Raw genomic sequence first — 14,341 nt, forward strand, 5'->3', positions numbered from 1 at the left:
CACGCTCTCCGTAGCCAATGTGAGTAAGACTTTTAAGCAGGTCAACATTCACAAGGCCGCAGGGCCAGACGGATTACCAGGATGTGTACTCCGAGCATGTGCTGACCAACTGGCAAGTGTCTTCACTGACATTTTCAACATGTCCCTGACTGAGTCTGTAATACCAACATGTTTCAAGCAGACCACCATAGTCCCCGTTCCCAAGGACACTAAGATAACCTGCCTAAATGACTACCGACCCGTAGCACTGACGTCTGTAGCCATGAAGTGCTTTGAAAGGCTGGTCATGGCTCACATCAACACCATTATCCCAGAAACCCTAGACCCACTCCAGTTTGCATACCGCCCCAACAGATCCACAGATGATGCAATCTCTATTGCACTCCACACTGCCCTTTCCCACCTGGACAAGAGGAACACCTGCGTGAGAATGCTATTCATTACCTACAGCTCAGCATTCAACATCATAGTGCCCTCAAAGCTCATCACTAAGCTAAGGATCCTGGGACTAAACACCTCCCTCTGCAAATGGATCCTGGACTTCCTGACGGGCCACCCCCAGGTGGTAAGGGTAGGTAAGAACACATCTGCCACACTGATCCTCAACACGGGGGCCCCTCAGGGGTGCGTGCTCAGTCCCCTCCTGTACTCCCTGTTCACCCATGACTGCATGGCCAGGCACGACTCCAAATGCAAATCAATTTATAACATTTCTGACATGGGTTTTTCTGGATTTTGTTGTTGTTATTCTGTCTCTCACTGTTCAAATAAACCTACCATTAAAATTATAGACTGATCATTTCTTTGTCAGTGGGCAAACGTACAAAATCAGCAGGGGATCAAATACTTTTTTCTCTCACTGTATAGCCTCCCTACTGTTATTTTATTTTACTTCTGCTCTTTTTTTCTCAACACTTTTTTGTTGTTGTTTTATTTTACTTTTTTATTAAAAAATGTATGCATTGTTGGTTAAGGGCTGTAGGTAAGCATTTCACTGTAATGTCTACACCTGTTGTATTCGGCACATGTGGCCAATAAAATTTGACTTGATTTGATTTGATGTGCTTTTTCTGCATGTTTGCTTTAGCCTATATTTATTGTTTTAATGTCATAACACAGGAACTCTTTCTTACACCACTGAAATTAGTCCTTGATAAAGCTCAATGATTCGGTGAGGCGGTATGTATTTAAATCTGCTGTATTGATTAATCTTGTTGTCTTGGTGCACAGCAGAGGCAGAGCTGTGGCCTCCCAGAGTTTATAAGACTCAGTCCTTGGTTCCCTCTGGCAGTAGCCTCGCGCAAACAGATTGCAATTCAAATTAGCCATGATAAGCTAGCAGCCTTGAATACTAATAGAAGAAAGCAGCCAGTTCACAGGCAGGGATTGCGCTCAACTCACCTCCCTATTTGGATCCATCTACATCCATTATTGTCCCTGTTGCATGTTGTCTACCATAATATCTGTTGAAGAAAATGGCTTGTGAAAAATAAAGTGCCACCAACTGGTGATGGACTCTTAAAAGTAAAGTGCCGGTTTAGATAAGGGACGGTCGAGCTGGGTACCCGGTTAGAGGTACAATGACGAACAGGACACAGACTCAATTTGAACATTTTATTATGCCTCAGTCACACACAGCTTTATGGTGAATTAATGCATTTTTCTTCACACCACACCAGGGAGTTCAGATTTTGTAATCCAGTTCTTCTAGAAAGGAGTCCATGGAAAAAGTCCAGCTCTTTGTGAGGTAATCCTTTCTCTGGAAAAGTGAGACTGACTTCTGACCCCGGCTTGGGCCGGCTGACCCCTAATATATCCGTCCCGGCCTAAAGTTCTGATAGGCTCAGTTTAGGGTCAGGGGTGATGATTGGCGGGTCAAAGGTCCCATGAGCGATCAGAGGTGTGTCATGTAAACAGATACTTCACACCTCTGAGGAGGGGTTGGGGCACTCCCCCCCTGCATCCATAACAAGGGGCGGTAGTCATTTAGGCAGGTTACCTTCGCATTCTTGGGCACAGGGACGTGTGGGTATTTCTGGTGTAGTAGCCTATTTTGAATGATTTTATTTATTTCTGTATAGACAGGAGCTAATTAGGCTATATCATTTTGTCAATTTAATTCAATTTACTTTAGGGAAAGCTTCCCCTAATCTTATGGACACACCACCAATGCCTTTTAATGTGGCATAACCGGTCATGATGTTTTCATCTGATTGTCAAACAATCACTTAACAAAGGTGCTCATGTAGGCTACCAGCGCATATTCGTCCACTCACAGAATTATTTCAGCATCCAAACCCCAACAGTGCACTGTGCAACCGCAATTTGATGAATGGAAAGAGACATCTGTTACAAAACACCTATGTTTATTGTAATGACATTCTGCGATTGTCATTAGGCCTACACTTGGAGCCTGAATTGATGCATCCACTGTTGTCCACGCGCGCCCAGTGGTGGAAAAAGTACAAATTTTCATTCTTGAGTAAAAGTAAAGATACCTTAAAAGAAAATGACTCAAGTAAAAGTGAAAGTCACCCAGTAAAATACTACTTGAGTAAAAGTCTAAAAGTATTTGGTTTTAAATATACTTAAGTATCAAAAGTAAATGTAATCGCTAAAATATAGTTAAGTATCAAAAGTAAAAGTAAAAGTATAAATCATTTCAAATTCCTTATTTTAAGAAACCCAGACGGCACGATTTTCTTGTTTTTTTAATTGATGGATTGCCAGAGGCACACTTCAACAGTCAGACATAATTTACAAATGAAGCATTTGTGTTTAGTGAGTCTGCCAGATCAGAGGCAGTAGGGATGACCAGGGATGTTCTCTTGATAAGTGCGTGAATTAGACTATTTTCCTGTCCTGCTAAGCATTCAAAATGTAATGAGTACTTTTGGGTGTAATGTAAGGAGTAAAAAGTACATTATTTTCTTTAGGAATGTAGTGGAGTAAAGTAAAGTACAGATACCCCAAAAAACGACTGAAGTAGTACTTTAAAGTATTTTTACTTAAGTACTTTACACCACTGCGCGCGCCTCGGTCTCGCCCACTCATCTCCGCCTTGTCTGTGAGTGTCTTGGCCACTCATCTCCTCCTTGACAAAATGTAAGTGTTCTCCTCAAACCACAATGCAATTTGGAGCATATACCACCTCGTTTCTAGTCAATTCACAAATTTTTCATGCGGCTGACATGCAGTAATGTTAAATAATGGTGTAATAGCCTATAGTTTTTTGGACCGGACCATACCAACTTACTTTCACCCCTGCTTTTACCAACAAAAATAATGTACACTTATAAAAGAGACAATTACTTTCAAGCAGATAATCTTTGTTTTACTCGAGGACTTCAGGCTGAGGAGTAATAGCTACTTGATGATAGAACCGGCGTCTTCACCAGATATTGTCCCCAGTCAGCTCTGGAGTCTTCAACTGAATAAATGTCACAGGAAAAATCACAGGCTGCGTCATGCACTTGAGGGGGCATTGCTTACAAGCGCACGTGCTTCACAATTTTTTCTTTAGCAGCCATCTACAAGGGGTGTATATTCTATTTAGTGGGGGAAAAAAAGTATTTAGTCAGCCACCAATTGTGCAAGTTCTCCCACTTAAAAAGATGAGAGAGGCCTGTAATTTTCATCATAGGTACACGTCAACTATGACAGACAAAATGAAGAAAAAAAATCCAGAAAATCACATTATAGGATTTTTAATGAATTTATTTGCAAATTATGGTGGAAAATAAGTATTTGGTCAATAACAAAAGTTTCTCAATACTTTGTTATATACCCTTTGTTGGCAATGACACAGGTCAAACGTTTTCTGTAAGTCTTCACAAGGTTTTCACACACTGTTGCTGGTATTTTGGCCCATTCCTCCATGCAGATCTCCTCTAGAGCAGTGATGTTTTGGGGCTGTCGCTGGGCAACACAGACTTTCAACTCCCTCCAAAGATTTTCTATGGGGTTGAGATCTGGAGACTGGCTAGGCCACTCCAGGACCTTGAAATGCTTCTTACGAAGCCACTCCTTCGTTGCCCGGGCGGTGTGTTTGGGATCATTGTCATGCTGAAAGACCCAGCCACGTTTCATCTTCAATGCCCTTGCTGATGGAAGGAGGTTTTCACTCAAAATCTCACGATACATGGCCCCATTCATTCTTTCCTTTACACGGATCAGTCGTCCTGGTCTCTTTGCAGAAAAACAGCCCCAAAGCATGATGTTTCCACCCCCATGCTTCACAGTAGGTATGGTGTTCTTTGGATGCAACTCAGCATTCTTTGTCCTCCAAACACGACCGAGTTGAGTTTTTACCAAAAAGTTATATTTTGGTTTCATCTGACCATATGACATTCTCCCAATCCTCTTCTGGATCATCCAAATGCACTCTAGCAAACTTCAGACGGGCCTGGACATGTACTGGCTTAAGCAGGGGGACACGTCTGGCACTGCAGGATTTGAGTCCCTGGCGGCGTAGTGTGTTACTGATGGTAGGCTTTGTTACTTTGGTCCCAGCTCTCTGCAGGTCATTCACTAGGTCCCTCCGTGTGGTTCTGGGATTTTTGCTCACCGTTCTTGTGATCATTTTGACCCCACGGGGTGAGATCTTGCGTGGAGCCCCAGATCGAGGGAGATTATCAGTGGTCTTGTATGTCTTCCATTTCCTAATAATTGCTCCCACAGTTGATTTCTTCAAACTCAAGCTGCTTACCTATTGCAGATGCAGTCTTCCCAGCCTGGTGCAGGTCTACAATTTTGTTTCTGGTGTCCTTTGACAGCTCTTTGGTCTTGGCCATAGTGGAGTTTGGAGTGTGACTGTTTGAGGTTGTGGACAGGTGTCTTTTATACTGATAACAAGTTCAAACAGGTGCCATTAATACAGGTAACAAGTGGAGGACAGAGGAGCCTCTTAAAGAAGAAGTTACAGGTCTGTGAGAGCCAGAAATCTTGCTTGTTTGTAGGTGACCAAATACTTATTTTCCACCATAATTTGCAAATAAATTCATTAAAAATCCTACAATGTGATTTTCTGGAAAAAAAAATCTTAATTTGTCTGTCATAGTTGACGTGTACCTATGATGAAAATTACAGGCCTCTCTCATCTTTTTAAGTGGGAGAACTTGCACAATTGGTGGCTGTGACCGGGAGACCCATGGGGCGGCGCGCAATTGGCCCAGCGTCGTCCAGGGTAGGGGAGGGAATGGCCGGCAGGGATGTAGCTCAGTTGATAGAGCATGGCGTTTGCAACGCCAGGGTTGTGGGTTCGATTCCCACAGGGGGTATGAAAAAAAATAATTATAATGTAAGTCGCTCTGGATAAGAGCGTCTGCTAAATGACGTAAATGTAAATGTATGTAAATACTTTTTTGCCCACTGTATATTGGCAAATGTAACTTGCAACATGGCCTTTAATAGCCTACTAATACCAACAACCATAATAATAATAATAAACGTTATGATCATCATCATTATCATCATCATCATCATTATTAATTGGATAATTTTACAACATTTAAAAGCTTGTTTTTGTATAACACTACACAAGACTACCATTATAAGGGAGGGAGAACTACCTTTACAATGTTCAGCAATATCTCTTCAAGCTGAAACACTCATTTTATTCCAATTTAAAGCACCTTATGCACGCACTGGCATATCACACACCCTGGAAGCCCACGGGCTCTTGTGGCCCCCAACCAAATGAACTGCCAATATGCCAACATTCCATTCAAACAATGCAGTCAGTCCACAGCCATACAGTACACTTGCTGAAATCAGTAGATGAAAGGACTAAGACAAGTTGTAAATGCAACAAGTACTGAAATTTGCTTTAAAACAGCAACATTTTCTCTCAGCCTCATGGCAAAACGTGTAGAATTGTAGGAAGTTCAAATCCCCCCCCTCTCAGCCTCATGGCAAAACGTATAGAATTGTAGGAAGTTCAAATCCCCCCCCTCCCAACCCACCCACCCACCGACCCACCGACCCACCCGAAAAGGGGGCCCTGCGCGAAACTGCAGTACGCCACTGACCTTACCTTGTCAGGCATAGACTGGCTGTGTTGGATGGTGAAATTATTGGTCACCGGTGCCACACCCCCTTCCTCTCTGTAGCATATGGTATATTCCAGTGATGCTGAGTTGGGGATTGTGTCCACCAGGGAATATTTTTTTTAAAGATGAGCAGTTGAATCATAACCATTCGAAAAAAGCAAATCACACGCGTTCCGCTCTACATATCAAACGCTGTCTTGCCATTCTCTTCGACACATTCACCGGATCATCATAGCCTATTCAGCTGAAGCGAGCGTAGCTCAACGGTCATCATTGCGTTATTTGCCAAGGATACACGAGGATACAGCATATAATAATGTGTACAGTCTTCTTATTATTTCTCTGAAGTGAAGCTATGGCATGGGAATAAGCCTCCGGTATGGTCACATCACGCAAAGGTGAGCCATTTGTCTACTAGCTACTGCTTTCAGCCTGTGTCTATCGCAGAATTGTACGTGGCGCGCAATATACAACTGTATCGCTCCTGAACCGTGGTATCCTCAGGTGCAAAAACATTCGAGAAAGGGAGTGTAGGCTATAGTGAGTGCGGTGATAGCCGGGTATAAATACACAAGGTGCTGGCTAGGCTATGGGATATTCCCATTCGGTGGGCCCGTGGTGCTAATGGACATTATCTTTATGTTCCTAGCTTGTGATACCAACTCTGAGGAAAGGACGTTATGTGGTTGGCAACCTAAACATGACCATTTTGCTAAAGGCTATAGACTACACTTGACCCGTAAACTTTACAGACAGATAGGTAATTGGAGTTGCCATGTTGGTCAGCAATGAACCAGTGCATTACAATGTATTTATTAGGCTTACATTGTGTACAGTAAGGTAAGGCTATAATGTAGCTTAACTTGTGAATCATATTGTTAGTATTATGTAGCCTAGTATTAGTAGTAGTATTATACTGATCAACTGATAGCCTTGAGACTATCAGTTGATCAGCTTTCTCAGGTAAAGATGCAGACAAGTAGCCTATGTAAAATGTTATACTAATGCACTTGGCTTGATGACATGACCAGAAACAAATATATTTTACAACTTCCAAAGATTAAACAAACATACAAATTAAATCATTTTTATAATAATATCTCAATTGTATCTATTACAGGTTGTATAATTGCTGCTATCTGTTGACAACCTTGTGCAATGTTTCAGACTCGTCTGAAACTGGCAACTCAAATATTTCTTACTCAGGGGTGTCCAGTAATAGCTGTAATAACGTGTTTAATTGAAAACAACTATTACATATTATTACATATATGTTACCTGCAATTATGATTTTTTTTTATATGATAATGCCACTGAGTATGATGGCATTCATTTGCTCTCTAGAGCCAACTGAAACACACAGACTCTGGGCTATTATAGTCAGAGGCAATGTTGAGCTTCCATTACTGCATTTTCGTAAAATGTTAATTATATTAATCTGCATTGAGTAGGCTAGATGAAACTACTGCAGACTGCAGATGTGCAATGTGAATGCCATATTCATGTACCGTTATGTAGGCCTACCTCATGTACTGTAATGGATGATATTCTTGATATTCTTATCAGTTGCTATGAACCTCTTGCATAGATCAATCCGAATATCATCCGAATAAAACACAGCTCAAAAATCTAAATACCAATAGGCCTATTGGATTGACAGTGTGACAACAGTTAATTTTCTAGATAAAAGGACACAGTCATTTTTTAGTCATTGAGTTTAAAATCTATACAAGCAAGTATCAGTGTGTTTTGAGAAGTCATGTACTGTACCCTGAATTCAGTGTGGTTTACATTGTACATCATCAAGCAGCCAATCCACATGCCTTATTTCTCACCCATTTCAAATTAAATCACTGGGTTTAGCTGTAGAAAAACATTTATGGGGAAAAAAATAGATAGTTACATATCGCAATATTATTTTGGATGATATTATATAAATACTTTGACTTTTTTTGTTGTTGCTATGTTCTTTTAAAATATATTTTCAGCACTTTTATTTCCAAGACTGATCAAAACACATTTTCTCATGCTATCTCTTGTCTCTCTGCTGCAGACATAAAGTAAGCAATATGTTTGGAAAATCAAATCACAATCAAATCACAGTAACAAGTCGCAATACATATAGAATCATGAGAATTGCAATACATATCGTACCGGCACCTGCTTCATTCCGCCAATTAGGTTCCTTTTAAGTAGTGTAACTTGGTGCAAAAAAACCTTTTGATTTCACCTCAATATAACATTCTGTCATAAAGAGCACATGTTCAACTTCATAAAAAACATGTTTTCCCATCTCAAGAGGTTAAATGTAAAAAATACTATAGTAAGTGCCTATTAAGTGTCAAATAAAGTAAGAGGGTTGATGACTTCATCTCAAATCAGCCATAAATCCCCTTCTGGAAGCTTGTTGTGTGAAACAGGGAGGGGCAATTGAATGCAATTGTTTAAACATTTCTAGCCTGTCTACCTATGTGCCATCATAACCCCAGCAGCATATCCAGAATGCTGCAGCCTACCTGGTGTTTAACCTTCCCAAGTTCTCCCATGTCACCCCGCTCCTCCGCACACTCCACTGGCTTCCAGTCGAAGCTCACATCCAGTACAAGACCATGGTACTTGCCTACGGAGCAGCAAGAGGGACTGCCCCTCCCCACCTTCAGGCTATGCTCAAACCCTACACCCTAACCCGAGCACTCCATTCTGCCACCTCTGATCTCTTAGCCCTCCCACCCCTACGGGACGGCAGCTCCTGCTCAGCCCAGTCCAAGCTCGTCTCTGTTCTGGCACCCTAATGGTGAAACCAGCTTCCCCCTGAAGCAAGGACAGCAGAGCCCCTCTTCCGAAAACATCTGAAACCCTACATCTTCAAAGAGTATCTTAAATAATCCCCCTTCCTAGCTCTGACTTTGCTGACAGCTACTTTATTGAGGAACAATGTACTTACTATGACTGTGATATGTGGTTGTTCCACCTAGCTATCCTAAGATGAATGCACTAACTGTAAGTCGCTCTGGATAAGAGTGTCTGCTAAATGATAAAAATGTAAATGTTACAGAATTGACGTTTCATGCTCGACCCGCTTAGTTTCCCACCACAAAACACCAGAAAATGGCCAAAAAGAGTACAGCCAGCTCACCTGCTTTTACACTATGATTTGACCGTTAGATGTTCAATGTTTCTTTAGAAAAAAATAGTTTGAAAGGAATAGTTTTACCATATTAAAATGAGAGTTCAGTGTCTGTAACAGGGTTGACCTTAAAATGAAGGACAGGGTTTTTGTTAACTTTTAAATGAATCACTAATCACATGAAATAAATAATCATCTTCAGAAATGACTTTGTCAAAGGAACAAAATAATCCCTAAGCTTTACAATGATCGTGAAAACTGAATTTTGGCACTTTAGTAAGTCTTTATTCATATAAAAAAAAACGGATTTATTGAATGTTCCATGCATCCTATATTAACTATATAACAGTTTTTTAAAATGCAATATTTGTGCACAATTTATACTTAAAATATCAAAGGGACGCAAAAAACACTCATTTCGTGTAATGACCCACCTAAGTATCATAAAAATATCGTATCGTGAGGTCCCTGGCAATTTCCAGCCCTAGAGAAAAACACAAATTCAAGTTTCTAAATGATTAGGACATAAATAGCTTGCTATGTTATTCTGTATTTATGGCTAAGCACATCAGCTAGGATTCAGAATAGGTCTTACAGATTGTACAGAAACACAGTTTAATTTGTATGATGCTAACACAAGACCTGCCCATTTTACATATCAAAACAAGTCATTGCAGTTGGTTAGTCTTCTGCATAATCTATTTTTAATCCAGAGGGGGTTACAGTAGCTATATTAATAACGCCCACAGTGTTTTCGTTTCTAGACCTTCATTTCACAAAATAAACCTTCAGTTATTATACTGAACAAAAATATAAACGCAACATGCAACAATTTCAAAAAAGTTACTGAGTTACAGTTCATATAAGGAACTCAGTCAATTTAAATGAATTCATTAGGCCCTAATCTATGGATTTCACATGACTGGGAATACAGATATGCTGTTAAAAAAAAGTAGGGGCGTGGATCAGAAAACCAGTCAGTATCTAGTGTGACCACCATTTGCTTCATGCAGTGTGACACATCTCCTTTGCATAAAGTTGATCAGGCTGTTGTTGATTGTGGCCTGTGGAATGTTGTCCCACTCCTCTTCAATGGCTGTGCAAAGTTGCTGGATATTGTCGGGAACTAGAATGTACACGTCGATCCAGAGCATCCCAAACATGCTCAATGTCTGGTGAGTATGCAGGCCATGGAAGAACTGGGACATTTTCAGCTTCCAGGAACTGTGTACAGATCGTTGCGACATGGGGCCGTGCATTATCATGCTGAAACATGAGGTGATGGCGGTGGACGAATGGCACGACAATGGGCCTCAGGATCTTGTCACGGTATCTCTGTGCATTCAAATTGCCATCGATAAAATGCAATTGTGTTCGTTACCCATACCATAACTCCACCGCCACCATGGGGCACTCTGTTCACAACGTTGACATCAGAAAACCGCTCGCCCACATGACGCCATACACGTGGTCTGCGGTTGTTAGGCCAAATTCTCTAAAACGATGTTGGAGGCGGTTTATGGTAGAGAAATTAACATTCAATTCTCTGGCAACAGCTCTGGTGGACATTCATGCAGTCAGCATGCCAATAGCACGCTCCCTCAACATTTTAGACATCTGTGGCATTGTGTTGTGTGACAAAACTGCACATTTTAGAGTGGCTTATAAGAAATCCCGCTATGCCCTCCGATGAACCATCAAACAGGCAAAGCGTCACTAGAGGACTAAGATTGAATCGTACTACACCGGGTCCGACGCTCGTCGAATGTGGCAGGGCTTGCAAACTATTACGGACTACAAAGGGAAGCACAGCCGTGAGCATCCCAGTGACACGAGCCTACCAGACGAGCTAAATTACTTCTATGCTCGCTTCGAGCAAGCAACACTGAAGCATGTATGAGAGCATCAGCTGTTCCGGACGACGGTGTGATCACGCTCTCCGTTGCCGATGTGTGTAAGATCTTTAAATAGGTCAACATGCACAAGACCGATTACCAGGACGTGTACTCCGAGCATGCGCTGACCAACTGGCAAGTGTCTTCCCTGACATCTGTAATACCAACATGTTTCAAGCAGACCACCATAGTCTCTGTGCCCAAGAAGACTAATTAACTTGCCTAAATGACTACCGACCCGTAGCATTCACGTCTGTAGCCATGAAGTGCTTTGAAAGGCTGGTCATGGCTCACATCAACACCATTATCCCAGAAACCCTAGACCCACTCCAGTTTGCATACTGCCCCAACAGATCCACAGATCTCTATTGCACTCCACACTGCTCTTTCCCACCTGGACAAAAGGAACACCTATGTGAGAATGCTATTCAATGACTACAGCTCAGCATTCAACACCATAGTGCCCTCAAAGCTCATCACTAAGCTAAGGACCCTGGGACTAAACACCTCCCTCTGCAACTGGATCCTGGACTTCCTGACGGGCCACACCCAGGTGGTAAGGGTAGGTAACAACACATCTACCACGCTGATCCTCAACACGGGGGCCCCTCAGGGGTGCGTGCTCAGTCCCCTCCTGTTCACCCATGACTGCATGGCCAAGCACGACTCTAACACCATCATTAAGTTTGCCGACGACACAACAGCGGTAGGCCTGATCACCAACAACGATGAGACAGCCTATAGGGAGGAGGTCAGAGACCTGGCCGTGTGGTGCCAGGATAACAACCTCTCCCTCAAGACAAAGGAGTTGATTGTGGACTACAGGAAAAGGAGGACCGAGCACGCCCCCATTCTAATCGATGGGGCTGTAGTGGAGCAGGTAGAGAGCTTCAAGTTCCTTGGTGTCCACATCACCAACAAACTATCATGGTCTAAACACACCAAGACAGTCGTGAAGAGTGCATGACAAAGTCTATTCCCCCTCAGGAGACTGAAAAGCTTTGGCATGGGTCCTCAGATCATCAAATTATTCTACAGCTGCACCATCGAGAGCATCCTGACTGGTTGCATCACCGCCTGGTATGGCAACTGCTCGGTTTCCGACCGCAAGGCACTACAGAGGGTAGTGAGTACGGCCCAGTACATCACTGGGGCCAAGCTTCCTGCCATCCAGGACCTCTATACCAGGCGGTGTCAGAGGAAGGCCCTAAATATTGCCAAAAACTCCAGCCACCCTAGTCATAGACTGTTCTCTCTGCTACCGCACGGCAAGCGGTACTGGAGCGCCAAGTCTAGGTCCAAAAGGTTTCTTAACAGCTTCTACCCCCAAGCCATAAGACTCCTGAACAGCTAATCAAATGGCTACCTGGACTATTTGATTGTCCCCCTCCCCCCCTTTTTACGCTGCTGCTACTCCCTGTTTATTATATTATCTATGCATAGTCACTTTACCTCTACCCACATGTACATATTACCTCAATTACCTTGACTAACCTGTGGCCCCACACATTGACTCTACCGGTGCCCCCTGTATATAGCCTCGCTACTGTTATTTTACTGCTGCTTTTTAATTATTTTTTATTTTATTTTATTTTTTACTTATCTATTTTTTACATAACACTTACTTTTCTTAGAACTGCATTGTTGGTTAAGGGCTTGTAAGTAAGCATTTCACTGTAAGGTCTACACCTGTTGTAGTCGGCGCATGTGACAAATAACATTTGATTTGATTTGGTGTTTTATTGTCCCCAGCACAAGGTGCACCTGTGTAATGATAATGCTGTTTAATCAGCTTCTTGATATGGCTCACCTGTCAGGTGGATGGTTTATCTTGGCCAAGGAGAAATTATCACTAACAGGGATGTAAACAAATTTGTGCACAACATTTGAGAGACATTTCTGGGATCTTTTATTACAGCTCATGAAACATGGGACCACACTTTACATGTTGCATTTATATTTTTGTGAAGTGTATATAATTACATTATTTATATTTCAATGCAACTTTGTACAGTTCAAGGCCTTAAGTAAGGGCATTTGCCTGGAGACACTGCTGACTTGATTGCAGTTCATATTAATCAATGGTGCATTTGAAAACAGTTGTTAGTGACTATGAATGTATTGTGTGATACAATAAATTATGTATTATCTTATATACGTAGGTTAGCTCGTAGTTTGAAGACTGGAGGACAGTTTGAACCAAATTTTAAATGATGCATATACAGTCGTGGTCAAAAGTTTTGAGAATGACACAAGTATTGGTCTTCACAAAGTTTGCTGCTTCAGTGTTTTTAGATATTTTTGTCAGATGTTACTATGGTATACTGAAGTATAATTACAAGCATTCCATAAGTGTCAAAGGCTTTTATTGACAATTACATTAAGTTTATGCAAAGAGTCAATATTTGCAGTGTTGACCCTTCTTTTTCAAGACCTCTGCAATCCGCCCTGGCATGCTGTCAATTAACTTCTGGGCCACATCCTGACTGATGGCAGCCCATTCTTGCATAAACAATGTTGATGTTTTGTTCCCCGAGCCACTTAGTTATCACTTTTCCCTTAAGGCAAGGTGCTCCTTCATGCTGGAAAAGGCATTGTTCGTCAACTAACTGTTCTTGGATGGTTGGGAGAAGTTGCTCTCGGAGGATGTGTTGGTACCATTCTTTATTCATGGCTGTGTTCTTAGGCAAAATTGTGAGTGAGCCCACTCCCTTGGCTGAGAAGCAACCCCACACATGAATGGACTCAGGATGCTTTACTGTTGGCATGACACAGGACTGATGGTAGCGCTCACCTTGTCTTCTCCGGACAAGCTTTTTTCCGGATGCCCCAAACAATCGGAAAGGGGATTCATCAGAGAAAATGACTTTACCCCAGTCCTCAGCAGTCCAATCCCTGTACCTTTTGCAGAATATCAGTCTGTCCCTGATGTTTTTCCTGGAGAGAAGTGGCTTCCTCACTGCCCTTCTTGACACCAGGCCATCCTCCAAAAGTCTTCGCCTCACTGTGCGTGCAGATGCACTCACACCTGCCTGCTGCCATTCCTGAGCAAGCTCTGCACTGGTGGTGCCCCGATCCCGCAGCTGAATCAACTTTAGGAGACGGTCCTGGCGCTTGCTGAACTTTCTTGGTTGCCCTGAAGCCTTCTTCACAACAATTGAACCTCTCTCCTTGAAGTTCAATCTTACTAGCAGCAATATCCTTGCCTGTGAAGTCCTTTTTGTGCAAAGCAATGATGACGGCACGTGTTTCCTTGCAGATAACCATGG

The 14,341-nt window shown here is 42.3% G+C and overlaps 1 protein-coding gene across 1 annotated transcript in view; it reads left to right on the plus strand.

Annotated features, from left to right (window-relative positions):
• Positions 1-6,207: 6,207 nt before the first annotated feature.
• The window catches only part of LOC121579948 (teneurin-1), a 218,412-nt gene continuing 210,278 nt past the window's right edge, over positions 6,208-14,341 (plus strand). Inside the window, exon 1 of the mRNA XM_041894959.2 lies at positions 6,208-6,448. The gene's annotated coding sequence lies outside the window, so the exon portion shown is untranslated. The remainder of the gene's footprint in view (positions 6,449-14,341) is intronic.

Source organism: Coregonus clupeaformis, chromosome 13 (assembly GCF_020615455.1).
Source record: "Coregonus clupeaformis isolate EN_2021a chromosome 13, ASM2061545v1, whole genome shotgun sequence".
NCBI classification, from domain to species: Eukaryota; Metazoa; Chordata; class Actinopteri; order Salmoniformes; family Salmonidae; genus Coregonus; species Coregonus clupeaformis.